We start from the raw sequence: 27990 nt of genomic DNA, 5'->3' as shown, positions 1-27990 counted from the left end.
CTGCTCTCAAATGTGCCACCACATCTGCGAGAAACATCTTCCCCTGCTGCTCCTAAGGCTTAACTGGGCCCAAGTGCGAGAACCCAAAAAGAAACCTAGCATGGCAAGGCTCCTTCAGGAGCATCCTGAAGCATAAAGCTCTTCTGCAATTGCTCTGGGAAACATGCAAGGCCTGATGCAGAAAACTCACTACAAAAAGCCTGCGTGTTGGCCAAACGAGTGGCCAGAGATGGGATTTTTGTTTGCTACACAAAAGAAGAATATGGGAAAGGGTGGGGAGGGTTAGAGGTGGGGGAAATGCTGTTTTAGCTTTCCTTCATACTCATCATCTTAACCACAGTGAGCTTGTGTCACACAAAGAAGGTGCATTCAAGATACGAAACCAGATATGTGATATTTGTTCAAGATAGAAGAAAAATATCGCCACAGCAATGGATTCAAAAATAATAGAGCTATACCTTAAAAGCCACGATATTTGGGACTCCCTCTCTTTGCCTGCTATATTTTAAACCTTCCATGGTACTTTAGAGTTCCATTTCTACATTTCAGAGCCTGTGGGCCAGGAATTTAAGATACAGCTAAAAAAGCTCATTAATAACACAAATAAAGAAACTGGGGTTTAAAGAACATATACAGGTAATGCAAAATTTGAAGTCATGACAAGTGGCAACAGTGCATACATTATCAATATCTGGCTAGTGGACCCAGGATGATTACTGATTAATGAGCTGAAGCACATAACAATTATTGGGGGGGGCAAAGGGGGAAACAACAGAACAGGGAAGAAACGTTTCTTATATAACATAGCTGGTAGGAATTACAGCAAGCAACCCAGAATCACGTCCTGTTTACTTAAGCAATGGTGGATTTAGCCGAATTCTAGTACTACAGGCTGTATGTTTTTAAACAAAGCATATGCTGGTATACATTTTGTTAACGATGCTATTGATACCTATGGCTTCATCATCCCCCACAGTCAGGAGGCAGAGTCAGGCTGCTACAAAACTATCAGCTGGGGAAGTTGTAGGACAAGTATTTGTAACTGCATTACCAGTTACGTTTGGAAAAGCTTCAGAACAAACCTGGTGCAAGGTAGAAACACAGCATCCCCCTGCCGGATCCTGCAGCAACTTGTTATGTCAGGAACACACTTGACACATTTCATGCCCGTTGTCCTCAGCCCAGTCCCTGACCGGTGCAAACACTGCTGTAATCTCCTCTCAATTATCACAGCTAGGCTTGGAAAGCTGCACTACCAAAATTCAGGCTTCATGCATAACTAAATAGCTACATAACTACATAGCTAAATAACTGCATAGCTAAATAACTGCATAGCTAAATAACTACATAGCTGTGCCTTCGGTGGTCTCTTGATGCTGCAAAGCCCGAAGTGCAATTGGGCACTTTTCAGCAAAGACCTTCATGCAGAAATTCACGTGCACAAACTGCATACACCAATACGGACAGTACACTGCAGTCCTTCCTTGCAGCAATGTTTCCCCCTCATTTACACCAAAAATAATTACAGCACGCTTTAATGAATGCATCGTGAAAATAAACATCTACCTGGCAGGACCTCAGTAATGGAGGTTGCCTCCTTTTCAACTGATTGAGAGCATTAGAGCCAAGTAAAAAGCGCAGGGGGATGGATGTACACCTCTGAAAGTTTGGAGTTTAATGAACAAAGCCACTTACTGCCTCTCAAAGGCAGAGGGCAGGGAGATGAAAGCTCCTGCTTCATTTTATGTGCAAAGCAGAACAGACATCTCCCATAGACATGCTAATGAAACATTGATTTGCTTGGGTGCCGTTTGTTACCACAGGGCTCTCCACCGTGGACTTCCAGGAGAAACGATTCACAATTAATTAACTCCTTTCACAGATTATCTGAAATCTAACCTCGGCTCAACCCCACTCCACCATAAGGCTCTTTGGATAGTAATGTGCAGATCGATGAATATGCATGCATGCAGCCGCACATCTATATGAAGATGTATGCCACATTTTTATAGACATCTATAGACATGCAAACAAACAATGCATTATATATGTGCTATTATATATAATAGGACGCGTTCTGTAATCTATAACAATATGATAAATATTGTGCTATAAAATATACATCATAAAACCTGGCTGTACTTGTAGCCATGTAGTTCCATAAGCAGCACATGGGGATTTCTGCCCTCAGTCCCACTGCTCACATAGGAGGACCAGGACAGACCCACACACCCAGCACACCCAGCTCCCCATCACCAGCAGCTGATGCAAACCAGCACCCTGAAACTGTCCTGACCACCACCAGAGTGGGTTTTCTAGAATACAGGATCAAACCAGAGGAGCAGCCAGCTTCCTAACTCACTGCTGAACGCTGAAGCAGCACACAGAATGGCCTGGGTTGAAAAGGACCACAATGCACATCCAGTTTCAACCTTCCACTCCAGCTGTTATTGACTCGTGGAAGATGATCAATACAGAACAGACCAGAAGTTCATTGTCAGAAATTGATAAAAGTTCCAAACTCAGGGGGTGACACCAGTTAGAGCAGAACTTAAAGCTACGCATCCTGCTTTCCTCAGGAAAAGCAAAGGTCTCCAGATGCTTCCACTCATTCTTTTAATGACTATGAGCTGGAATATAGTTTTAGTTTCTTAGAATTTGTAGTTAGATTAGAAACGAATATTACTGAAACTGCTGTGACTTCCTACATGTGCTCATCTCCTTCTTCAGGGCATCTCTGTTCTGATTAGGCATCAGCACTAAACTAAACATAGCTTTCCTTCCCAGGTCATTAGCAAAGGCAGGCCTCGCTAATGAATTGCTCTGGCTAAAATAATAAAGGAAGGGCCAACACAGAGTTCCTGTGAGTTCTGGCTCAGCCCAAACCCTAATATTGATGTTATTCTATAAAAGGACCACAGACTACATAGGGCAACCCCACGTCTATCACAGCGGCCAGAGCAGTTTCAAGCTGTGTGCTTTTAATTATTTCATTGACACCCTTGGACTTGATAACTGACTGAATTTTCCTGTCAACACTCCGGTTTTGGATTTTCTTCATTAAATCACAGTTTCAAATTACCTTTTTTTTTTCAGTCTCTTTCTCTCTTCACTCCCCACCCCACTCCCAACATTTTTTGGCTTCTAATTCTCCGAATGCCCCACACTGTTTTAAATTACACACTCATTTTGGAATACACAGACTATTTATCTAGGAGGCAAATTTCAGAGCCATCTGAAATTCATTTCCCAACCCAGAGTTCCTGGGTACCAGCTTCCAACCCCGCCGTGGAATTTCCTGGGGCTGCCACGTGGGTCGGGTTTCTCTGCACCTCCAGCACAGGGCCCTGCCAGCTGCACACACTCTGCTTCTCCTCCTTATTGAGTCTTGCTAAGGCAAAGAAAATATCCACTTCCATTCATTCGTAGATATCAGAAGTAAGCTAAGGCTCTATAGTTCTTAAAATGGAAGCCACCTCTTGGCGCACAGATGAGCTCCAAACAGCTGCAGGGTACACAGAACACAGAACAGCATAAAACTCAGCATGGAAACTTGTTCTTAATTTGTCACGCCAAGTGTATTAACAGAAGTTAGCTGCCATGTACGTACACCAACACAGCCTGCAGAAGTATCAATTACTCCAGGTGATTTCAGCCCGAGTTTGGGCACCCACTTGAATCTCTACGCTTGCAGCAATGGGTAAAATTTAAGAAGCTGCAAACATTCCAAACAAAATCAAAACCTTCTGCCATGGAAAATCTTGAATCTTATATTGAAGGTCTGTAAAGAGTCCAATCTGATGGGTGAAATCTGAAATTCCCTGTTGTTTTGTTAAACATAACAAAGCAAGCTGCAAGTGTAAAAGAGATCAGGGTTTGTTTCAATAGTCAAATTCTTCTCTTATTCCCTACAATTACTCGTTCGTATTAAATCAAGTGTGACATTAAGTTTAACATGTTTTTCATTTCAAGATGGACATCTTCCCAAAAAGTCCTAATTGGTATTTTGACTGTTTAATAAGCAAGTCTTTGGAAAGATTTCCGCCTGTCGTTTGTTGGAGAATTCAATGTATTCCCTTCCAGAACAACAATGATTTTACAACATCAGGCCAATATTTAGATTTATTTTTTTCTAGTGTTTCTCCATGACTGAAAACAGTTTTTTTTATTTGTAGTCAGATGGAAACGTTTTCCTATGAACCCAATTACTGCATCATCACTATTTGCTGTGAGAAAATAACTAATTCGCTCTTGAAGTTACTTTAGTAATTAAAAAAGAACAAAAACACATACTTTTATGCTATCACCCACTAAGAAGAGTCTGTTATACACCTTAGACTGAAGTATCTCTTGCATAAGAGCTCCCAGCTCTCACCTGATCACAGATGACAATGGGAATCAATCATGCCACGTGACAAGATATTTATTAGGAATCTCATATGAGCTGTTTGATCCGCACCTGCCAATGGGACAACTTCCTAAGCACCTCACAAAGAGAGCCTGGAAAGCCCAGATCCTCCTTCACATACAGAAATCTAGGAAAATCAACTGATATAAGCATTTGCTTGTTTGTCTGTGTGATGCCATCTGTCTCCAAACGCCCTGGCCACAGAAGCCAACCCCTTCCCTGCCTTGAGAGGGAGCTGAGCCCTATATATACTATATACACCATATATAGTGGAATTTTGTCACCAAACTTGCTGTCCAGAAATCACAGTGCAGTGGTGGGCCCACATGCCACGGCCAGAAACTGCATTTGATATTGATATTTCGAGGTGAAAAGCAGCTAAAGCAGCTACCTGGAAACTCCCAATCCCACACTGCTCCAGGAAATGAATGGCAAGATGGTCACTGTAGAGGAAACCAGTCATAGAAAAGAGATCAAGCTCAACTATGAGGCCCCGAAGAGACAGAGTAGAATAAAATACCTATTACTGGTATTTCAATAAAAAAATCCATGGGGTTTGGGATATACAGTCACACACAGTACAGAAGGACAACATAGAACTAAGCGCAAGCCCATGGTGCTTTGGTGCAGAAGAGAGAGGCAAGGCAAACCAGCATCACTCAGCAAGAACAGCAGCAGGTATGTGCGGGTAGGCGTATAAATCCGACTCTAAAACATCCTCAGGAAAAAAGGATGAAAGTAAATTGGAACCAAACAGTGTTTTGGCAGTCATCTCCAGGTACTTTGAAAAGCCTCAGTTCCAAAATATATCCCTGCTCCTTTAGAAGGCCTGAAAAGCCACAGTTTTAAGAAAAATACGCTGTACCCAATAACTGCACATGAGAAGGGAAAAGAAAGAAATCCATACATCCACCTTGACCTTCAGGTGAACAGAAACCTGATTCAGACCTCCATGTGTTTTATGTCTTCCAGGTATTTCTGCACCTATTTTTTTCCCCCCCAAGGAGGGGAGAATTTCTTAAACCTATTTCAATCTTTAATTTCATCCCCATTACTATTTGCATAAACAGAGATTAGAAGAAGGGAAGGGCAAAGACTCTTCAAAGGCTTCTAAACCCTCTAAGTGCTTACAGCAATACCTGCTGCAATAGAGAGAGAAATACTGCCAACTTCCAGGGGCTTGGGTATCAATAATTGTTTTATCTTGCCATAATGCTGACCCTGAAAGGTCCTGAATGAATTCTGAAAGGTCCTGAGGAAGATGCAGCCCATTTAATGAGACATATATATACATAAGACACACTAGAGAACCTGCACAGCAGGGTCACACCTGTTTGCCTCTTGGGGCATGCAGATGGTCCATACAAACCCATGGCCAGATGCAGAAATGAGCACCCAGCCACACGCAGATGCTGTTGATATGCAATCAATGACAAAAAAAAACCCACTGCTTTACATTCAGCTCATTTACAAGCCTGATCAGATATCTTAGCAGGACATATTAGCTCATGTACATCACTGGTTAAAATACCTATATGGCCTCTGGATCAGAACTGGCTCCCAGCCAGCAAGTGCAAAGCACAGGTTGAGAAGTTCAAGTCTATCTCCATTTGTTCAATTAGAGACACCCTGCAGCAATTATTGTCTCCTAAAGAACAAGGCAAACCTGCCCTGCAGTTTTTTCTTGCTATTATTACTACCTGGAAAAGTCTCAGTTAAGGAAGATAACAAAACTCAGGGCATCTGTTCTCAAGCAGTCACCCTGCACAGAATCTCTGGGAACCTACAGGCAGCACTGAATCCACCTCTTGGCCACAAACAGCACCACCCAAACCCAAATGCTGTCTCTGAGTGCAGAGTCCAAACACACCCTTAGCTCCTGCAGCTCCAGGCTCTGCCCACCTGCATACTTTGTTCTTAGCACCATGAAGGAAACTACTAGCATGAAAAGACCACCGTCATGGAACACCATCATGCAACTGCCATCATTTCATGGACATTTCCATTGTTAAACAAAAATCAGGCTGTTCAAAGCTTTCTCCAGTCTTAAATTCTCTTTATCTTCTTGTCCTCCTTGTCTGGACTTAGAGAAGAAGGCACTTTACACTCACACCTCTTTTCTTTCTTGTCCTCTTTTACTTTCTTTCCAAGCCACCTCCCTCAAAGCAGCACTTAGCACAGTGACAAATGAAGCAATAATAAGGTTAGTCATTTAACTCCTTGCATCCTACTTAAAAATCACCCTAATTACTGTATAATGGGTCCACAGAGGCAGAAGAGTCTGGGTGAAGTCTACCCGGAGGGCACCGGTATAGTTCATCTGTCCATTCTCTAATAGCACTCTAAAGTTCACCCTTATAAACATGTCACCCAGTCCATAATTAAGTGACTGGTCATTAGGTAACGTATGTGGTACCTGTGGGTCACATATCAGTCAGCTGGTGATGGATCTTTATCCAATAGCCACGCAAAAACAGCTCTACAGCTCACGGCATCACTCAAAGCACAGCACACTCCTGAGAAGTCAGCATAGGTGTGGTGGGATTTTTTTTGTTTCTTAAAGCAAAAAAACCTGCGTTTGTGAAAGGTGAAATAACCAAGGGGAGGAGGGAGTAGACAGACTGCCACAGTTCATCCCTCAACCTGCCATGGTGGAAGAAAAGCTGAGTTTATTCCTTTACATTCCTGCAAGCGTACTGGTTCCAAAAGCATGTGTCATATGTCACTGACAGGTGGATTTCTCATTCGCACTTCATATGAGGACAGATTGCTAATTACTGGACTTTCATGAACTTCAATGACCTCTTTCCTGCTCATAAAAGAAAGTTGTGCTTTTCAACTCTCACATTCCACAGACATGCAAAGCTGCAATGGACAGGAAAAAAGCATTAGACAAACTTATTTGCACCAAGAAAACTGGAAGAACCTGAAATACACACTAGAATGAACTCCCTGGTAAGCAGATGAACCGCATACTGTGCTGGTCAGACCATTTACTGAGTGCACACATACAGAGAAATGCAGTCAGTTCCACTGCAACTGCCTTCCTCCCCTCGCTCATCCAAGCCAATGGGTGAGGGGCTTGATCAAAGGAGATGTGGGGATAGCAGGACTTTCAGCTTGAGACTGTCCTCAGATGACATGCAGTGGATCATTTCCAGCAGGCTCTGTTACTCCTAGGAGACAGAAAAGGACAGTTCCCATGTAGACCTTAAGTTCAGCTTAGTGTCCTAGAGACCCTGGGGCTCTCTCTGCCCTTCTTACAAAACAGTTCCACTGCTTTACTCTTCAGAAGTTCTCTGAACTTGCAGGAGAGAGAAGATGAGTTTCCTAGAGGACAGCTCACATGATTGGTGTCCCATAGACAAGTTTGGTTTTGTTGGCAAAAGAAGTTTTCTGGGTACAAGGACTGCAACCCCGCATCAGCCATGCAGACACCATTTGCAAGGAATTGACTCCTGGATTTAATAAAATAATGAAGAGCTGGACCACACAGGTTTCCAGATGGTAAATGTGATTTGAGCTGAGCTTTTCTGGGTAAGTAAATTATAAAGGAGGGGGAAAAAAAAGAAAAAAGGCAAAAAACAACAACAAAAAAAAGCACCAAAACCTCATGCCCACAATGTTTAAAGGTTTATAATTGCTAGTTATTATCTGCAAGAAGTGTTCCCAAAGGCATGACATTATGGCCAAGAAAACAAGACAAGACCTTGGAACCAGCCTTCTGAACTACTGAAATGTGCCTAAACTACTACAGAATAATCTCCCACAGCACCTCCTCTGTCTGCTCACTTCTCTGTTTGATGTTCACCCACTTGGGCTGCCCACAGATCTTTTAACACTGAAAGCAGAAGATCTGGCAAAAGCCAAATTGACCAGCTAAATTCCACTAAGTAAATTCCAAGACCAAGAGGATGCATATGTCCACCAAGGATGAACTTAACTCGCACTATTGAGAGATATCACTAGATAGAACCGTGCCAAAAAGATCATTGCTTGCCAACAAAAGCAAAAGAATGTATTTTGACTGAAATCACATTGGAACGATAGCAAAGATGCACAAAATTTTGCCCCCGAGAGAATTTGATTGCTAGTCTGAAATACGGATTGAATAGACAAATAAGGATGGGATAGAGCCTGAAGAAAGAAAATTGCCTTTTGTAGTTTCACAGAGAGAAATGCTGCCTTCTTTAGCCGACATGGAAACAAACAGACTAAGACATGCAGTCTCTACAAAGCTATCCGCCTCTCACATTCTTACTGGACTTTGTTCACGACAGTCAGTTCTATCCATTTCTGCTTTCTTCATACCAAAAATAAAATAAACCATCACACAGCTTTTGTACTTCCACATATTTGGTGCATTTTACCAAAAAGGACTCTCAGGTTCGATAACTAAAGGTTAAAGTAGCCAAGTATTGTAATGTTGCTGTGGTTTAACCTGGCAGGTAGCTACACACCACACAGTCCTTCACTCACACCTCCCTGCTTCCCAATGAGATGGGGGAGAGAATCAGGAAAAAAAAAAACAAGGTTGGGGGTTGAGATAAACTACTGACAGAGAAAAGGATAATATTTATGACAAATACATATGTGTGTATATATATATATACATATGTATGTATATATATAAAGGTGTATATAACAAACGATGCACAGGCACTCGTTCACCATCCCCATGACCGATGCCCAGCTAGCCCCCAAGCAGCAGAAGAGAGAGAGAGGTGAACCTTCACCCCCTTTGAAAACTCCTGTTTGATGTCATATGGCCAGTTCATCCCTTTGGGCCACCATAAGTCAGCTGTCCTAATTCTGTACCCTCCCAGATCCTTGGGTTCTTCACTGAGAATGGCCTTGGCTCTGTTCAACACAGCTTAGCAGCAAGTAGCGGAGAAGGCTCTTATGTTTCAAGCCACCCAGTAAAAAATTCAGACCCCCCCCTTATTTGGGGGTCTTTAACTCCACAGGGTACTTCTGGGTGTAGCATCAATCACCCAGTGATGGACAGACATCCCATACCACGGTCATTCATACCTCCACTGCTTATTGAACTGCAACACCTCATCCTCATTGAATACTGACGGCTGATCTATATGATTCAAGTCCAATCAAAGCAGTGATTTTTCAGCATTAAGGACTCTTCCATTTGACACTCTTGCAGTGAAACTATAAAGAAAGGATGAGAACAGAGTATAGGGAAACAGCTCTCAAAGAGGATTAGTCCACTATTTTTGTGTGTTTGCAGCATGATTCTGCATCACAGAAAATGATACAGTGACTTAACCAAGGGAAAAAGAAAAAAAAAAGCCTGCAGTGCAGTCTCAGTGCTGCTTATTCAAGAGCATGCAACTTTATTTGCACACCTAGATGTAATTAGGACAATTCTACATCAGTAGTTTGACTGGTAATTGGCACATGCAGGAATGTAGCCAATTAAACTTATAGTTCAGCATGGCCAAATGTAACAAGTCATGTTTAAAGAGGACATAGGAATGCCTATGAGATGAGATTATGGGAATAACAGTGACAAAAAGTTGTCTGATAGAGAAAGAATAGACACAGCAAACTCATTCAGCATCTGAGTGGAGGCTGTGTTAGGAAAGACTGCTCAAACATCTGGTAGAGATACAAGCCTCCAAGGAAAGAAAAGAGAAAACAGAAGATTATTAATAACAGGGGAAGATCTAAGATTTGGGCCGACCAGTCAGAAACAGCTTTTAAACTACACCAATTTCCTTGTGGTTACAGCTGTTCACACTGGTCTACTGAAACGCTAAGAAAATGGAGAAACACGAGAGACTGACATAAGGAAAGCAAACAAAGGAAAATGTTGTCATTGTGCAATGAATATGGCCATCATGACCCACCTAGAGCTGGACATAGAGGGAACAATTCTTTACTGTTTGCATCCTGTGTTACTACTGCCCTTTTAGGGGATGCAATTCATTATTCTATTTATGCAACATAAGTGATGGCACATAGATAAAGCACAATATAATACAGCCTTTAGAAAGGATGCTTGTGTAACTCATTCCTCACTAAACAGAAGCACACTTGGTGGTCTTGAGCCATAAATGAAAAGCACAGCCAATACTCACACGCAGTAATCCCAGTGAGTAGCAAAATGTTCGTGCTTTACGATGAACAGCACTACTAAGATAATACATTTGGTCTCTGTGCTCATTAAGCATAAAGTTGCTTAAAAATATCCCCCTACTGCAGGCAGTACGACATCCTCATTGAACACAGGTAGTGAAGAGCTGCCAAATCCCTCTGGAACTCGTGATCTTCCAATGCTTCCGAAAGAGAAATTTGAGTTTCACAACAGAAACCTGATATAAGAGAAATATACACAGATATAGTGTGCGCTTTTTATGTTAAACACGTACATCGGACACATTAAAGAGCATTCTGATAGGATTTTTTTTTTGGTACCACTCACAGAGTCAATGTGAAGACAGGTGTTTGCTCTATTTTAATCATTCTGCTGAGCACAGCATTCTCCACAACCTTCCTTGAAGAGGAACAAGGCAAGAACAATATCAACGTCCAATAAAATCTCAAAAACTAATAACCATCCTTCTGAATTTTAATCCACAGCCAATCCCAGAATATATCACACACTCTTAGCACTTTTAGTAAGTAGAAAAGAAAGTATTTAATCCCACAGTCATCGTAAGGGGAAAATGTTAACATGTTAACATACAATTACTAAATATTCCATTTCTTAAAATAGTAGAGAAAACTTAGTTTATTTGACTGGTAGGTTCCACACACCGGAGCTCAGGTAAATTACACACAGCTCCCTGCCAAAGTACTGCTACTCCCTTATTCCTTGGGTAAGTTTATTACAAGAAGTTGAAAAATAAATCAGCATTTGGCACAGGTTGGACAGACATTGCCCAAACAGACTAAGGGCTTTGACAGGGCAACTATATGTAATGCAAACGGTGTACCTGGATGGTCCTTAAGAAGAAACAGATTAGGGCTACCCAAATAAGACTGCAGTGCAATGGCATTCTCCTACACACAAGTAAACAGGAGAGCACAGTCTTTCACAAAAGCAGATTGTTCTCAGACAATGCATTAGTATGGATGTGTTGCAATAACACATGAACTAGTAGGATCCAGGCACTGTGCACAAAACGTAAACCTCAAGCCACGGGATTTTTTTAGTTTTATGAATGAAGAGTAGATATTCATAGGTAACCCAGGGGGGAAAATAAAAGGTCTATGTTAGAGTTTTGTTCTGAATGGATACTTACATTAACTGTACAAGATCTCTAGTGACCCCAAACACTCAGAGAATGGTTTTCTCAAGAAGACAAATTGCATTAGCGTAGCATGGAACACCAGCCTGATGAATTAGTTTTTTCATCGCTAAGAGACTCTATGTAAATGTGAGTAATCCTTGCACCGATGAGTAAAAAAAGGGCAACCTTTCCCACAGCTGAGACGCATAATTATATCTGTATTTAAACAGCACAAACAGTGATGTTTTACATATGAAATACACATAAAGTTGGGCCACAGAATTATAATTATCAGCGATTTGAGGCCTTGAGAATGAATCTAATATAAAGGTAGAAGTCACCTGAGAGCAAGGCCTGGATAAGGACCTTCACAACCCTGCACAAAATGGCAACAACATCATGCAATGAATTTGAGGTGGAAGCCTAGCACACACCACTCACTGACTCTATTTTTGAGCACTAAAGATTATCTTTGACTATCTGCAGCATTGCAGTGCAGATACTCCAATACCAAAAGCAATCTGCTATCATGAGGAACTACACACTGTGGTTTATTCATGCTTAACTGTCAAGTGAATGACTACTGCTCCTGTAAGTCTGAAAGGCTTAGAGATGCTAGTAAGTACTTCAAGAGCTTTAAAAAGACCCTAAAACAGTTAAGCTGCAATAATCTCCTGAAGTGTTTAAGTGGCTTAGGTCACCAATAAGCTGCTCTTGTGAGTTAATCAGGAAGGCTACTTAATTAGGACAACAGGCTATTCACCAGTTTGTCCCAAGGAAGAAAGCCAATTATGCTCTTCAAAACGACGTGCTCCTGTAATCCCAAAGATACCAAACCATTTGTTTAAGCATTCACCAACAAAACCACAAACAAATGTACACAAATCTGGTGTTTGTTCTGATATTTCATGGGTCAGCTACAGGACTTCCCTCTGCAACACACAGCATCTGCAGCACACAGCCATGCCGGCCACTTTGGCTAAAGGAACACCCAACCCAACTGTCTTCTTTAATGAACGATCACCAGCAAAAGACTTTTTCAACAACTTCTCAACAATTCAAAACATGGAGAAAAGAATATAAGAAAGAATAACTAAAGCAGATGAATTAGAACATAACAGATTTTTCTGAAGTTTCTCTTTCTGTATCAAGATACCTTATGAAGAATAAATTTCAAATTACTTGCTCTTCTGCCATAACAAACACCTGTCTCTAGAGTTATTATTGACACATCAACGGTCCTATTAAATACACATTGCACAAAGGTAATTGAAATTTCACTTTAATCCAGACTGACGTTCGTACTTATTTTGCATTATTTGCTCAAAGCTGGATTACAAAAAATAAAAATTAAGCTTTAGATCTCAATTCAGCTCCGATTCACTCAGTTTTGCAAAAACACCCTCTGTTGCCATCACTTCATAAAACACTGAGTGTGGATTAGAGTTTAAATGGAAACTCATCAAAACCCAGCATCATATGTGATACTACAAGATTGTGCAAGTGGATCAACAAGCTACGCTTTAGGTTGTGTTAGTTCACATCTCCATACTAAGTCATTTAAAAGCCATTACCAAGCCTGCAGGTTAAACTGTTTTGGAAACCAAACTGTACAACTAATACAGATCTCTGGTCCTAGTTTTCTATTACAAACTGGCAGCATGCTGCAAGAAGACTCACAACTTACAAATTTATTATGAAAACATGAGAATAGTTTCGATGTATTAACTAATATTTTAGGGTCACCTGTGTGCAAAGCACTACTATGAAGAAAGAGAAGCATCCAAACCATGTCATCCTTCACCTCTGAATAGGGACAGGCCAAAGATGTTAGGCAAAGGACTGCACAAGTCTGTGATTCAGGCACCATTGGCAGAACTAGCCTTTCTGACCCACAGCATAAGGAATTCATCAGCCTCACAACAAATGTGCAAGTACAGATTTTATAGAAGGGAAGCAACTATTTGTTGCGTCTGCTGGAGTTTATCACATATGCAGACTCCGTCAACAGACTCGCAAGCATTTTCTATTTTTCTTTTCTTTTTATAGTCTCCTTTCTCCTAATCGAAGAATTAAAATTAACAACCTCAAAAACAGCTTGGGTTGCCAAGTGCCTCGCTTGGCCTGACTAAGTCTGGGATAGAAAAGATTTAACGTGAAAAAATTCAGGTTGAGAATGACCTTCTGCACTGATTGACTTTAGTGGAATGTAAATGATGGGCAGTAAATCAGGCGACGTGCAGGCCGCTCAGTGAATCATACCATTCCCTTCAATCCCATCTAGAGGGAGAGACATAAATCCTCCCAGTTCAAGCCGGGCCATGAGCAGTCCTTTATATTTCCAATTAAAGATGTACTGTCCTTTGCCCAGCATTCAGTTGGGACGCCTCACATTAATATGGAAATCAGCAGCCCAGCAGCGGGCCATGGGGGCCTCATTGTCACCGCCACATTCATCCCCAAGCTTCCTCCCAGCTGGACGGAGGAGGGTTCGGTGTGACAGGCAAATCCCAAGAGACGACAGAGAACCCTTCATTAGGCTTGATTTTAATACCGTGCTGCCAGTAGGCAACATGTTTTGATTATCAGGGCTTTCACACGGATCCTCCGGGGCTGGAGGCCAGATATAGATGCTTCCCAGCGCTACGCAAACAAGCGCACGGCCCGAACGCAGCCTACCAGCTTGAATACCTATCAATCACTTCAACATCACCCCCTCGAGTGCTGTGACTTTGAGGCTTTTTCTTATGGGAACTGCTTCGTTCCTCTACAGTGCAATCCTAAAAGGCAACTACAGAGCCAGCAATGGCCTCATGATGAGGCGTGAAGGCACTCTGAGCTCTGCTCTCACCATCAGCATCACTTGTGAAGGCAACATCATGCAGGGCTTACGGTTGACAGCAGTGACAGCACTCCTACAGCATGTCCCAACACAATGCATCGGTCACACCAGCCAGGAGAGCCAAGAGGGAAGCAGGGAGCTGGTGGTTGGTCCCTGTGTTGGTGTCGGAGATCAGCTGAGGAAAGAGGAGCTCCAGCTTGTGACAAAGACAGTAAATCTCCAGACTTCCACAGGCAACAGCAGAGAAAGTGATTAATGAGATAGACATTAATGGACTTGGGATTTTAGGTAATGGAAACGATGGCTGGGAGAGTGAGGACATGTTGTCTAAAAACGTGAGATGGGGAATTGATCTTTACGGGTTTTGTGGCGTGCTTTTTTCCAGCTATTTGGGCATCTTCTCTGTAGACAAACTGTGTGGGGAATAACTGACTCCACCTACCCAAGCACAGATAAACGAACAGTGAGAAGGTAAGAGTTGTTCTTAGCAAATCTTCTACAAGTATTGCACTACTTCAGCCACCTTTTATGCCTTTTTGCCCAGAGCATTTGCACTGAATGGATGGAAAGAACAGAAACAGCCCCTGCAATTGATACAGGTTGACGGTGGCCATGCGTTCCAACCCTTCCAAGCTATGCTGCGTGCAGTTCAATCACAGCTCAGCAATTCTTCCTGTGTTTTGTTTTTTTTTTCCCCTTGTTGCTTTTTAAAAGACATGACACCATCAACAGTGGATCAGCAGCAGGTATCCAGCAGGGAAAAAGCACCCGCCTTTGGGAATGAGGTTAGGATTCTTAATTCTATGCCTATATCACGTGGCTAGCTCAAATGGATGCCAGGCACACACTAGGAAGTGGATCCCAAGACCACTGTGGGGGCTTAGCCTTGAAGTCCCACACCGCAGACACTGGGTGTTACTAAAAACGTAAGGTTTTCACTTGCAGTAAGCAGGTGAAATACCTGTTTTAGCTGCAGAAGGCAGCACTCACAAACAGCTTTCTTTGGGGGGGTTTGACATCAGAGAGGCATTCACTTTCCCTATAAGGTCAGAGAGAGACATTCTGGATCCAAAAGCGCTTCCTCCCACACTGGCCACCTTACCCCATGCCACTCTCCTCAGCACTCCACAGCTATTTTTAACATCTCATTTCCTCACATGATGGCAATTTACATACTTAAACACATCACATTAGCGTCCAAAATATAAACAAAATGAGATAATGCACTGTAAAGAGAGTATCAAATAAAACCCTGCCGACACACACACAGGAGCTTTAGGAAATCAGGCAGTTCTTTGAAGCAAAGCAGTTGTCCTGTATCAGTAATAGGAGGATTTCTCAGCAACACTTTACAATAAAGCAGACTTAATGAGAGCTGAGCAGTGGTGTAATTCCTGTGGAATTGCATATTGAAAGCTACATTCATACCCAAGGAGCCCATCAGGACCAGTATTGTTAGCATGAATGCTGAAGGAATTGCAAAATGAATTGCCATTTTATTATCGAGTGCTTCCGACTGGCTCCATCCTGCCATCTGTGTCATTTGGAGGATGTGAAGTAGCTGAGGTCCGAACTTGGGCGGCTGAAAGGTGGGTCAAGGGGAAATTTTGTGCTCGAGCATCCTCTGCTTCTTTATTTGAGAAGTTCAGCACCTTCCTAAGAGGAAGAAGGGCCCAAAGCACAGAGCAACTTGCCAGGAGTAGGAGCTTGGATTCCCCTTTTTAAGGGGGTCAGTTTTACTGATCAGCCACTCAGAACCTGAGGAGTGATCACAGCAAAGCGCTGCTCAGAAATGAGGGGCTGCAGATTATCTGGCTATTTGAAACCTCTTCAGCCTTCTCTGGTTCTCCATGATGCTGTAATAGAATTGTAAGATTTAAAAACTAAATGAATGTGCAGGACACGTCTCATTTAGCTCTACAAAGAGGGAACAGATTTCAAAGCTGTTTGAGTGATCTAGAAGCCTAAATCACTTTCCCAAAGCACATAATTCACGCAGAAGATCAACTACCAGTATCTAATGTCCAGTAAATGTTAGCTCATTTACATGCTTCTGAATTGAATAGATGCACAGAAACAATTTAAAATCAGCTTCTTCAGCTTCCAGTTGTTAACTTCAGTTAGAGTGTTCACTGATAAAAAACACATTTTAAGTGAAAAATGTCCCTGTTACATCACCTCATTCTATAACTGAGGTGCTGTTATTCCAGACCATTTCATTTGGTGTCCCTCTTTGAATTCTAAATTTTCTTTTTCTTTTTAAACTGAGCTCTTCTCTTTGAACCCTCTAGACAAAATGTACTGTATTATTTATCTCCCTATGCCAGCATTGACATTTTTGAGGTGCTTTATAAGAAACAGAGAATATTTTGGCTCTTGGTAGAGCCTTTACATCACCAATTATCTAGTAGCTACAAAGCGTAACAGGCCCTTAAAACTTAAAACCCAAGAGACATACCAACACTGATGCCCAAAACCCAATAGAACATTGGTCTACGTATATAAAACCAGCAAAAACCAGAAAACCTTTACTTTCAATTTACTTTCAAGTTCTTCCAACACACTCACACCTCCTGTCCTGTTGGAGGTGCAGTGTATATCTGCAGCATGGCTCATACAGAGGGAGCAGGCACTGCTCCTCCTTGCAGAGCTGCAGAGTGCAGGGCCCTGCCACGCACAGCACCAGGCTGCTCCTTGCCTGCACTTCCACACCAAATCCCTGCCAATGGCACACAAAGCCTTCATGGGAGAAACAATGAGGGCTTCTTGCAAGTGCATGAGACAGCTGCCTGGGACTGAAATGAACTTACTTGCACTATGATGTGTCTCGAATGATCAGAAATGCCGTGCAATTGCTACATGCATCACAAATGTTCAGGTGGGTGCTTATGGGGCTGTATCATGACAGTGAAGTTATATGACATAGCGGAAACATTTTTTTCCAAAGTTAAATTCTTCAAATTTACAGTACTATAAAAAATGAATGTGTTTAAATATTTCCAGATCTACCAGAAGAATTATTCAAACTAACTTTATAGGTCTGACTTTCCCATACATCACTCTAAATCAGGAGGGATTTCACCAGACCTGAATGTATATAATTTATGATCTAATGGGAAATGCTCTTCACGTACCAAAGCTTAGGAGTAGTTCCCTCTCCAGCACGAAGGTCCCAATTCAGCAAAGCACACTTTGCACTACAACTGCTCAACTCAAGTATCAGGCATTAAAGAAAAAAAAAAATCCACCACCTTCAAAAGGTTTGGTTCTAGCTCCAGCAATGGCAATAAATAAAGCTTCCTCCAGCATGGCTCCCAGAACCTACAGCCACAATCACACACCATCAGCAACACCCACAAGAGGAAAAGGTGTTTATCTTCCTTTCAGCTTTACTGCAGCTCAGAAGGACTTGATTGTGCAACCCTTGCTCACTAGGGCACTCCTGTGGGCAACAGCAAAACAAGAGAGTGATGGTAGAACAGGGAGGAATGGTTTTAAACTATATAAGAGGATAATTACATCAGATATTAGGAGGAAATACTATACTCAGAGGGTGATGAAACCCTGGCACTGTTGCCCAGAGCGGTGGGTGCCCTATCCCTGGAAGTGCCCATAACTATGGCTGGGCCCTTGGAACTGGATCCCTTCCAACCCAAGCCATTCTATGATTCTAAGCTCAGACTTAGCAGAAAGGTATTCACTTGGAAATCTGAGTCAGATAACTATTGCCTTTCAGGTACTCTTCCCTACTTAGCAACTCACAAACCACAGTTTACAACCTGCTGTGTTTTGCTTTTTCTGCTGTTCAGTGATGTTGTCAACTCTTCCCTATTCAGACAGCAAGATGCTCCATTTCAGCAAAGCATTACTTGTTAGTACTATGAGAAAAGTTACAAAGTTCTCACTCTTATTTGGAGTAACTTTGGGAAACCTCTGGGAAACACAAGACATTTTCACTTACATAAGGCATAGTTTGAATGCAGATAAATGAGATACAACATAATTTATGCTTGTTTCACTTGGGGGGAAAAAATGCTTTTTAGAGCAAGAGAAAAAACTGCTCTTGCCAAAATAACAGATAAATCCAGCTCTGAATTGAACAGGCACATTTCTGCAGCTATTCAGTGCGTGTGTGTGAGCCAGAGATTTAGACATGCATCCAGTTATAGGAGAGTGCCAAACTTAGCCTTAGTTTTGAATATCATAGAATCATACAACATCCCGAGTTGGAAGGGACCCACAAGGATCATCAAGTCCAACCCCTGGCTCCACAAAGGACCACCAACCACAAACATTCCTTCAGCTGCAGGAGCTCAGGGCCATGCCCACTGTCCTGGGCAGCCTGTGCCATGCCCACCACCCTTGGGAGACTCTCAACCCTAATGGGAATCAACTCCTTCCAGTTTAGAATCATCCACAAATTTACTTAATGTAACTTCCAGATCTTCATTGGAATCAACAGTGAAAAGAGAAAGAGAATTAGCCCCAAAATGGAGCCTTGCAGAGCCCCACTAGTGGCACGTAGGGCAACGTTCAGGCCATAGTCTCCCTTTACCCAACACAGCCATGTTTTGGTCATCTTGGGACATTCTTCAGTCCACACTCAGAGCCTAGGGCTGAACCTGGCAATTCACAGCATAAGTTACATTCTGTGTTAATTATAGTATAAGGAACCAAATATAATCTGTTTTTCAACCATAAAAATACCATTTTTTTTCCTGCATGAATCAGTTTATTTTTCAGTTCTGATTCACCTTTAGCTTCTCTCTGGCCTACATCACTTTGCTGACAAAATCTTTATTATTTACGGTTTTCCTCCAGAAACAGCACTGCTTTCCTGCATTTGAAATACGGCCAGGGAACATTTGGTGTGAAGACCTTTCAAAATAGGGTGTTTTTCAGCCAGAAGGGTGGAGGTGGCAACTTTTGAGAGCATTCACGTTTCCTGAAATGCCTTTTCACCCGCAATGTAAATGAGTGATGACCTTCTGTTCTGATCCATGGGGCTGAAGCAAAATGGTCCTGCACATTCTTATAATTTCCGCAGGAACTGGTGTGATGCCAAGTTCATTTCAGCTGCTGAAGGAAACGGCCATACCTCAAGCTCAGCAGCCTTAATAGCCTTAAGCCCATAACATAACAGCATTATTCTGTACGTTAGATGGTGCATAAAATGCACTACACCAATATTTAAACCATCAGTGAACTGACCGAGTGAATGAAACTTGTGCCAAACAGAGGAAGCTTGGTTTTGAAGTGACAGAATGGCTACACACGATGTAGAGCACAGCTAGAACACCTAAAATTACCCCGAGTTCTCTGTGTACTTGAGAAAGTCTGAGAGAACCTGACCGTTGTGTCAGTGCATCCTACTCAAATATTAGTGAAAACAATGCATGTAAAACCAAAATGCCATTTCAAAAGAAGAAAAATGATTCAGCAAAGAATAAATTGCACTTTTCTTTCACAAGATGAGATATTAGCGGAATAATTTGGTAATTTATTCTGATATGACAGAACTGAATTGAGGCGGAGTCCCACCACTTAGGAACAGGCTTGTATTTATCTTCAGTTTTGAAGCATCCTCTGCATACTTCAAGCACTGAAAACTACACAGGAGTTATTCTCAACAGTTACAGTTAAGAAAGGAACCAAACCATGCACCTCTGTTCAATCAAGAGATTTAGAGACTTAAGAGCTGCAGGCTTTGCTGTTTTAGCATCTCTGTAACTCCTTTATCTGCACAGTCACAGTAAAGAGATAAAGCTCCCTAACTTTGATCTTATAGAGTATATATACAAGAGCTGCTCTGAAAGTAATGCCTCCTGTTTCATTATGCTGGCCCATGATGTCAGATGTGGATGTTGGTGGGATGGCAGCAGAGGTTGAACCTTCCCACCAATATCCCACTCCATTCTGTTGTTTACTCATACGTGGCCTTCAAAAACAGACACTGCCAATACACTCACAGCTCTCATTAACAGGCTCACAGAGACACACAGCTCCACGTGGACAACATAAATCTTGCATTTCCTATGTATCAACATCGACTGATTTAAGGTGAAACATCTATCAAGATCTAAGACGCTCACGTGTACCAAGCTACCTCCTCAAACGAAGGAATACTGAAGTTTAAGGCTCCCCCAGCCTGCAGTGATAACTGAACATCAGTTGATGTCTGATTAACACGGTGATGAAAATTCGACCTTTGGCTATCTGAAACAGGCCAAAAAGATTCCAGGTACTCTTGAGAACCCTTCTTTAAAAAGTTGCGTCCTTTCCTTTCTTGTACTAATCAACCTAACAAGTATCATGTTTATTTCATTACAGCTGTGACAAGATAAAGCAGGAACTGATGGAAGGACGCCTTCTCCTCCCCCCAAAAATAAAAAGCCTGGATATTACTACATAATGATGGTTTCAATCATAACCAAAGCAGCCAAACCATTGCAGCCCTTCTTTCAGGTGCTGAGAACATGGCTGACTCATTTCCCAGAAGCTTTTGGACCCTCTTACTTTACGTGGAGGCTTAATGTGTTCTGTTGGGCAGCCATCAGATTGAACGTGTAACATCCAAATTGTGGGGGCTCAGGAAGGAGCAACACAAACAAGTGTGCTACGTCTGGAACAGCAGTACACGTGCTTGCCCTCTAAGCCTCACTACATCAAAGAGCAGAAAGCAACAGTCGGGGCTCCTTCCAACACTTGAAATGCTTCACAGGCCAACACTTGCTTTTATTGTTATTCTTATGCTTCTGAAATAAACAGCACAGAGAAAAACAATGCTAATTGACAACAGCTTACAGTATGACAGCCAAGTAAACCAAGCTTGAGATCGGAGTAGAAAGGTTTTAATTATCCATGCTTAGAAATCTAAGGACAAGACTAGAAGCAGCTACACATAACCTGGGCCTATCTGCTAATCCCATTGCTTCTCTCCCCAGCACTCCAAAGATGCCAGGTTAATTATCATTAATAATTAATGCACTCACAACCTTTACAGTTAACACTGTAACATTAGAAACCAAGGAAATCCACTTAAGATAGATTGCTTCAAAGGAAGCAGCCCTAATCTTTGCAGGTTTTTTGGTTAGGAGCTGAAGTTTTTATCATTGCCTGCCTGTTTTCATTAGCTGATATTATTGGAAGTCAAAATACTCTCAAGGTTACAACACTTATTTTACAAGCCTTCAAAAGTAAAACCTGGGTGTAGAACCTGCAATTACACTAGAAAATGCACTACAAAATAAGTTATTAGCATATGTAAAGAGGAAGTCAGAGTGATCTGAAAGCTCTTTTACTTGCAGCTTTAAGTAAAGTTTTACTGATAGAGTGTGGGATGGGGAGAAGAGTTAGAAAGTTTATTAAAAAAAAGAAAGGAAAAGATAGGAAGAAAAAGCGTTATAAATACCTACTTACATACCACATAATCCACAAAATAAACACGTTACCAACTTTGTAAAGCTTGTGCTATGAGGACATGAGTTCCACAGGTCATGAGGAAAAGGTTTCTGGGTATGACAACATCTGACCATGCTTCCCTTTTATCCTAGAGGGAACATGCTCCAGTAGGACAGAGTTTATAAAGGCCATCAATGAGCACAAATGCAATTCAGTGACCTTCAGGGTCCTTGTCACCCACCTGTGATATTTATGCATGTGAGGTGATTCTGAAGCCTCTCCCATGCTCACATTCATCATTTAGCCATCACATGCTGTCTAGACCATATATCTCTACTTGAATGCTTGCTAATCTTTGACTATCAAACAAGGATAAAAGAGAAATTTTATACTGGGACCCCATCACTCAACTACTTGGGCCTACCTCATGGCCAGCTCCTTTCATACACTGCACTGAAGTACTGCAGAAATGGAGACCTCCAAGTTGGGCATCCTACTTTTTGCACACCTAAAATCTTGACCCAAATTGACACACATCAGCCTCTCAAATAAAAGCAAACAGAAGGTAATTTGGAGCATCCTCCCAAAGCACAAATCAGCCCTGCCTGGCAACGCTGACCGAGGAGCAGCTGGAACAAACCCCACCACCAAAAGAGCTCTTTCATTTCCAGCCCTGCAATCCCACAGCACAGCACGCAGGGCAGGAGCGAGCCTTCAAAGGGACACCCCAAGCACCAACTTGACCTTCAGCACCCAGCACACCCACGACCCTTCATCGGAGAGAACACAAACATCCCACCGAACCTAAATCACAGCCTTTCAAAGACACAAGTGTTTGCAGTTACAAAACAAACTCCAGTGCAGCTCCAAGACTCCGCTGTGCCACATGCAGTACGGAAGGTTTCCGGCTGTCGGTCGGAGTGTATAATAGGCCTGATTTATAGTTATCAGCATGGGACTTGATTCGAAAGCTCAATCACCGTGACTCCTCACAGTGGGGTTTGCATGCTGCAACGGGTCTCAAAATTGGAGAGGAATTTACCTCCCGCTGCCGAACATTACATAACAATCAACAGAAAACAAGCGGAGAGCAGCAGGAGGTCCCCATCATTAGCCTGCACAGTCATGTTAATGGAGATGTACACACACTCATCTATCTGCACTTATTATGGAGCTTGCCAGACTGTGGGATTACATGGCAAGAAAGACTAAGACAGGGAGAGAAGCAAGATGCAGGCACAGAGCTCTGAACTCAAGTCAATCCATTGGGATTTCCATGTTAACAGCAGGCTGGGCTTTGCGATGTCTGCATCTCACCTGCAGCAGAGAAGCCGGTAGGTGCTGGAAGGTGCAAGCAGCCTCACATACAGCACAGCTCAGCTCTTCCTCTACAGAAACAGCCACTCTGCCTTCACCTTTCTGCCTCTTTCAAGCCTGCTGTCAAGATCATAGTTCCAAGGAAGGAGACATGTCCAGAACTGCAGAATTTCATCAGTAGACCCACACAGGGCATAGGTCTGCATCCCAAAATAATCCCTTAACAATTCTGATAGTTCTAGCTTGGTTTATGTTCAGTATATTGCCCTCAGTACTACAAAAGTATATACAAGTAAATCTCTCAAGTCTGAGGGACAAAAACAGTTCCTTTTGTGTTTTCATTATTAAGTGTTTGAACACATGATATGACTTAAAGGTAAACCAAGCTGGCAGCAGAAAACAACCTTATCACACCTCTCTCTCCAGCCACCGCTTTGACTTAAGATAAATATTCCCTCTTCCCCCCTAAGCCAGCAATTTATTTTTTCCCCCCTTCAGAGGGTAAAAAAACAGCAACTTCATTCTAAAACTCAAGCATACGAGGTTAAGAAAAGGTCAGGACCCTCTGAGTCCCTCTATGTTAATTTAGCATGAGCAAGACATCCAGCATCCCATGCAGGGCATCTCTAATGGCCTGAGACTTTTCTCCTTGACGTCTCAAATATTCCTCCATCCAATAGATGTAACTCGTATTATTTCTTCTAACAAAATTAGAAGTGACAGTTTTAAGCAATCATTATGTTATAATCAAATCAACTGGAATGTCATTAGCTTTCTAGATCGCCATCTTTGTTTGCTGATTAATACCGTGGTTCCTGTAAGAAACACTTCCCAACCACCGTGAACAACCAACGTATTAACCCCACTCAGACTGGCTTTGTACTGGACCCATTATCAGCCAAAAGAAGCTTCTCCCGCTCCACCCCTTAAAACTGCTTTACCTCTGTTCTTTCCCCATCAATAAATCGACCCAGAACTATTTGCAAACTATCGGTCATTTTAGGTTTTAAAAAGAATAACCCCCTGCAGAATTCAGCCACAAATTGATCTGTTTGCAATGCATCCCTTGCAAGGACTAGGCAGGACAAGACCAGCAGCAACCAAGGAGCCCCTTTCTTGGCTCCTGCAAGCATCCTGTCAGACAATCCTTAACACACAGCAAGATGCCATTTCAGCCCCTCTTTACCTTGAATACTCATGTCAAGCTCCTATGGGAAATTAAATGGCAGCATTAACGGGCTAACAACTGAATTGAGGAAGCGCCTAAATGCTTTTAGCCCCGACTTTAGCAATGTTAGAGAGTTCTCTGTTGAGTGAATGTTATTATTTCTGAAAGTCAGGTGTCTGGTCCTAACAGCACTGAATTATTCTCTTTTTCTCTATTTCTCTCTTTCTCCTTCCTTCCCCCCGGGAGACATACAAAGCCACAACAATGGTTAGACTCGCTAATGAGTACCAGCTATTGTGTCAGTGAATCACCTCCTTCTTCCTACCTTACATTTAAACTATTTGCACTTTGGGGGCAGGAATAGCCTTTCTGTTTTGTTTCTGAGCAAGCCCACCATGGGAACTACCACTAGCAATTACCAGCTCAGTGATAAAATAAGCTAATAGATACCAGCGGACAACTAAGACATAAAAATTAGGAGTTTTCAAGAAGTTAATGGAGAAGAAATTTCTGCTTGTGCCCTGTTTTCACAGCTGCCTTAGCTACAATACACTGTGGACCATAAGCCCATCTCTAGGCTCCAAGTTTGCAGCTTACAGCCCACCTGGAGCACAGCTGGGCCATGCAGTAGATTCTTGCATGCCACCTACTGGTGCCTTGTTTACCCACTGACCGCATTTGATAGCGAGCAAGTATTTAGGTGCTGTGCTTACAAACACCGCTCATAGTTTTTTGGATGGATATGAGTGAGAAGACACGAGGGTGAGTTCAAACCAGAGGAGCTCCCAGTCCTGATACACCAAAAGGTGATTCATTATTATTATTCCTTTATTTAAAAGTAGAGCTGTCAAGTTCTGACCTGAGCTGAACTAAAAGGAGGCACTGGGGAGGAAGGAGAGGGCTGAGGAGGGAGAAAAAAAAATTAAAATAAAATAATAATTAAAAAATAAAATAAAATCAATGAATCTACGCTAATAAAAGGTTATAGGAATGAAATTTACACTGGATGCAAGTATGATCCTGTAGTCTTTTTATTTTTTTGGCATGCTGCCCCAGCATGATTTACACCAAGATAACATGATGGAGCCTCCACCATTGAAAGGAATTAAATAAAAATGCAATAAAGGAGTACAAAATCAATCCGCTTACAGTTTTGTTTAATAAAAATTCATGAAGGATGGGCGGGCAGGCCCATAAGAAATACACCAGTTCAATGAGGGGGCTCTATCAAGCCCACAGCCATTAGAGTGTAGCAGCAGGATGGGATTATTGAACATTAGCATGAGTTAGCTGTGTGCCAGTGTGTTGAATATGCCTCAGTTCCCCCATCATTCCAAGCTCTGTCACTGCTGCCAGTCAATAGTGCATCTATCACTTGAAATAATGGCCAAGAAAAGTACAAGAGATGGGGATGTGACCTTGACTGAGAAGCTGATCCATGGGGATTTTCCAACGAGGGAGCAATTTTTTTTCAGTTGGGTAAAACAAAAGATACAGCAGACCCTGCCTGTCCATATAAGTCAGCAGAGCTGCACATGCTTTCCCCAGGCTGAGTTCACCCCACATTGTCACCTTTCACAGCTGAGTGGCCCCTCTGCCCTCTGGAGACACTTGTTTTAAAGGTGGATCTGCTTTCGTTTTCCTAACTACAGGCTGAAGCCCGAAGACGAGGGCAAACAAACATGCCCTGTGCTATTGTAATCGAAGAATTTCAAAATCCTATTGCTACTCTGACATCACAAGAGCAGCTGTAAGACTCTGCAATGAAAGCAGGCAGCCTTCAGAATGCCAAACTTACAGCCATCGCAACAAAAAGGGGATTTACTGGTCACAGGATATACAGGAGAGTGTCTGAGAACACAACAGAGCCAAACTCATACAGCACTTCTGAGTTCTGCACCTAAAGAAAAGCTTGACTGACAACAGAACAGAGCGAGCTCAATTTTTACTGGAACAAGCCACCCTGTCTTAAGGAAACTCACTTGCTCTGTGCTTAAATCCATATTCTTTAGTTTGCCTTCTATTATCACACAGAGCTCGAGTACAGACACGTCTAAAAAGCAGATGTGTGCATTGCATGAGCAAAATCAAGTTTGTGGGTTACACGTGCAACATTTCCACTGGAAGTGCTCGCAAAATACGCTAAGTGTGCGATGTCACCTAGTGGTCAGGACACACAGGGGACCAGCAATTAATGCCTTCGGCTAACTCAGCCACTAGATGAAGATGCATGCTGAAGCCTCACAGGGTCCCTATCAAATAAGGGCTCCTAGAGGTCAGACAAGACAGCTTTAGGTTTACACACCTGGGATTGGATACACATAGCACAGAAACAGTGGGATGTGCCTCATTTCCCACAACACCAGTAACCGATAATGCTCACGCTGCTAACACTGAATTCCTCATTCCCTGCGCACAATCCAAGCCAAAAGTAAAAAGTTAAATCAAACCTTTTCAACAACAGTGATATCATCATGTTGCAAGTTTGCAGACACCCATGAGCAGATAAAAGCAAAGAACCCATCAATCACCACACATTATCCCCACGTCTGCCTTATGCACAAAGTTTCCTTTGGAGTTCAGCAGAGCACAAAGTGATGCCCAGATATCTCCACTCGTGCCAATAGGGTTCTGCAACCTCTGTACCCACCTGCACCTCACTCTCTCCCAGCCTGGCAGCTGACCACGCCACGGAGCACTTTGGGTTACTTTCCATTCCACTCTCCATTCACCAGCACAACTTGCAGACACAGCAGTTGTTTTCCAGCTTTCTCTGCTCCAAGCGCTTTTCATCACCTACAAACACAGACAAAAGGCAAAATGCCCTTTTAGTCCATTCCTCCCCATCCAGATCCTGCACCTCCCCAAAAGAAGCCTTATGTCAAGCAGAACCACTTTGGCAAAGATTTCCTGGTTGGCTCTTTCTGGCTGTTCCAGTACGTTGATTTGAGGACAATAACCTCTAGCTTGTTTAACAACTTGTCCCTGCTGTGTAATTACACTCCTTTTAATTGGCTCATGGGGTTTAATCATCTCTTGGGACCCCACTTCCAGCATTTCTCATTAGCTGCCAGCGCACACACACTCCTTCTGAGGCCAGGGGGATGTGCCTCAGAACAGCACACAGGGAAGGCACTTCCCATTCCAGACATTAAGGACAAATAGCAGAGCTTACAGCCACATATAGCCAGTCTTGCCATTGCAGATCCTCCCCCAAGTCAGCTCAGTCCCACTGATAACACACAGCCATGTCTGCACCTCTCACAGCCATGGCCATCCCCCCTCACACCCATTGCCATCTGCTTGAGAGAATCAGAGATGCAAAGAGGCAGCAGTGGATGAGGAACTGCTACAGAACTCAGAGCAGAGTGAGTAGAGGGCCATGCTGAGCCCCCTGCATCCAAACAGTGTCACCATGTATCCATTGCCTTGGCTGTCCTCATCTTTTCTCTTAGAAGTTTGAAAAATTAGAGTTTCTCATTCTATGCAAAGCATCTTTTGCTCCACCTGCATGAACGCAACGAGCAAGCAGAAGGCTCTGCAAGGCAGAGAGCACCAAAACCAAAGGATTCTCCAGAGGTCAGAAGGGATGAAGGCCAGG

At 42.6% G+C, this 27990-nt stretch overlaps 1 long non-coding RNA gene across 4 annotated transcripts in view; it reads right to left on the bottom strand.

The window, feature by feature from the left end:
• LOC107322899 overlaps positions 1–27179 on the bottom strand; it is a 291000-nt gene extending 263821 nt beyond the window's left edge. For all 4 annotated transcript variants that reach the window (XR_004309411.1, XR_004309413.1, XR_004309412.1 and 1 more), the window contains exon 1: positions 27040–27179. This is a non-coding gene — a long non-coding RNA (uncharacterized LOC107322899). The remainder of the gene's footprint in view (positions 1–27039) is intronic.
• Positions 27180–27990: the final 811 nt, after the last annotated feature.

Source organism: Coturnix japonica, chromosome 20 (assembly GCF_001577835.2).
Source record: "Coturnix japonica isolate 7356 chromosome 20, Coturnix japonica 2.1, whole genome shotgun sequence".
Taxonomy (NCBI): domain Eukaryota; kingdom Metazoa; phylum Chordata; class Aves; order Galliformes; family Phasianidae; genus Coturnix; species Coturnix japonica.
This window is presented reverse-complemented; position numbering and strand designations above follow the sequence as displayed.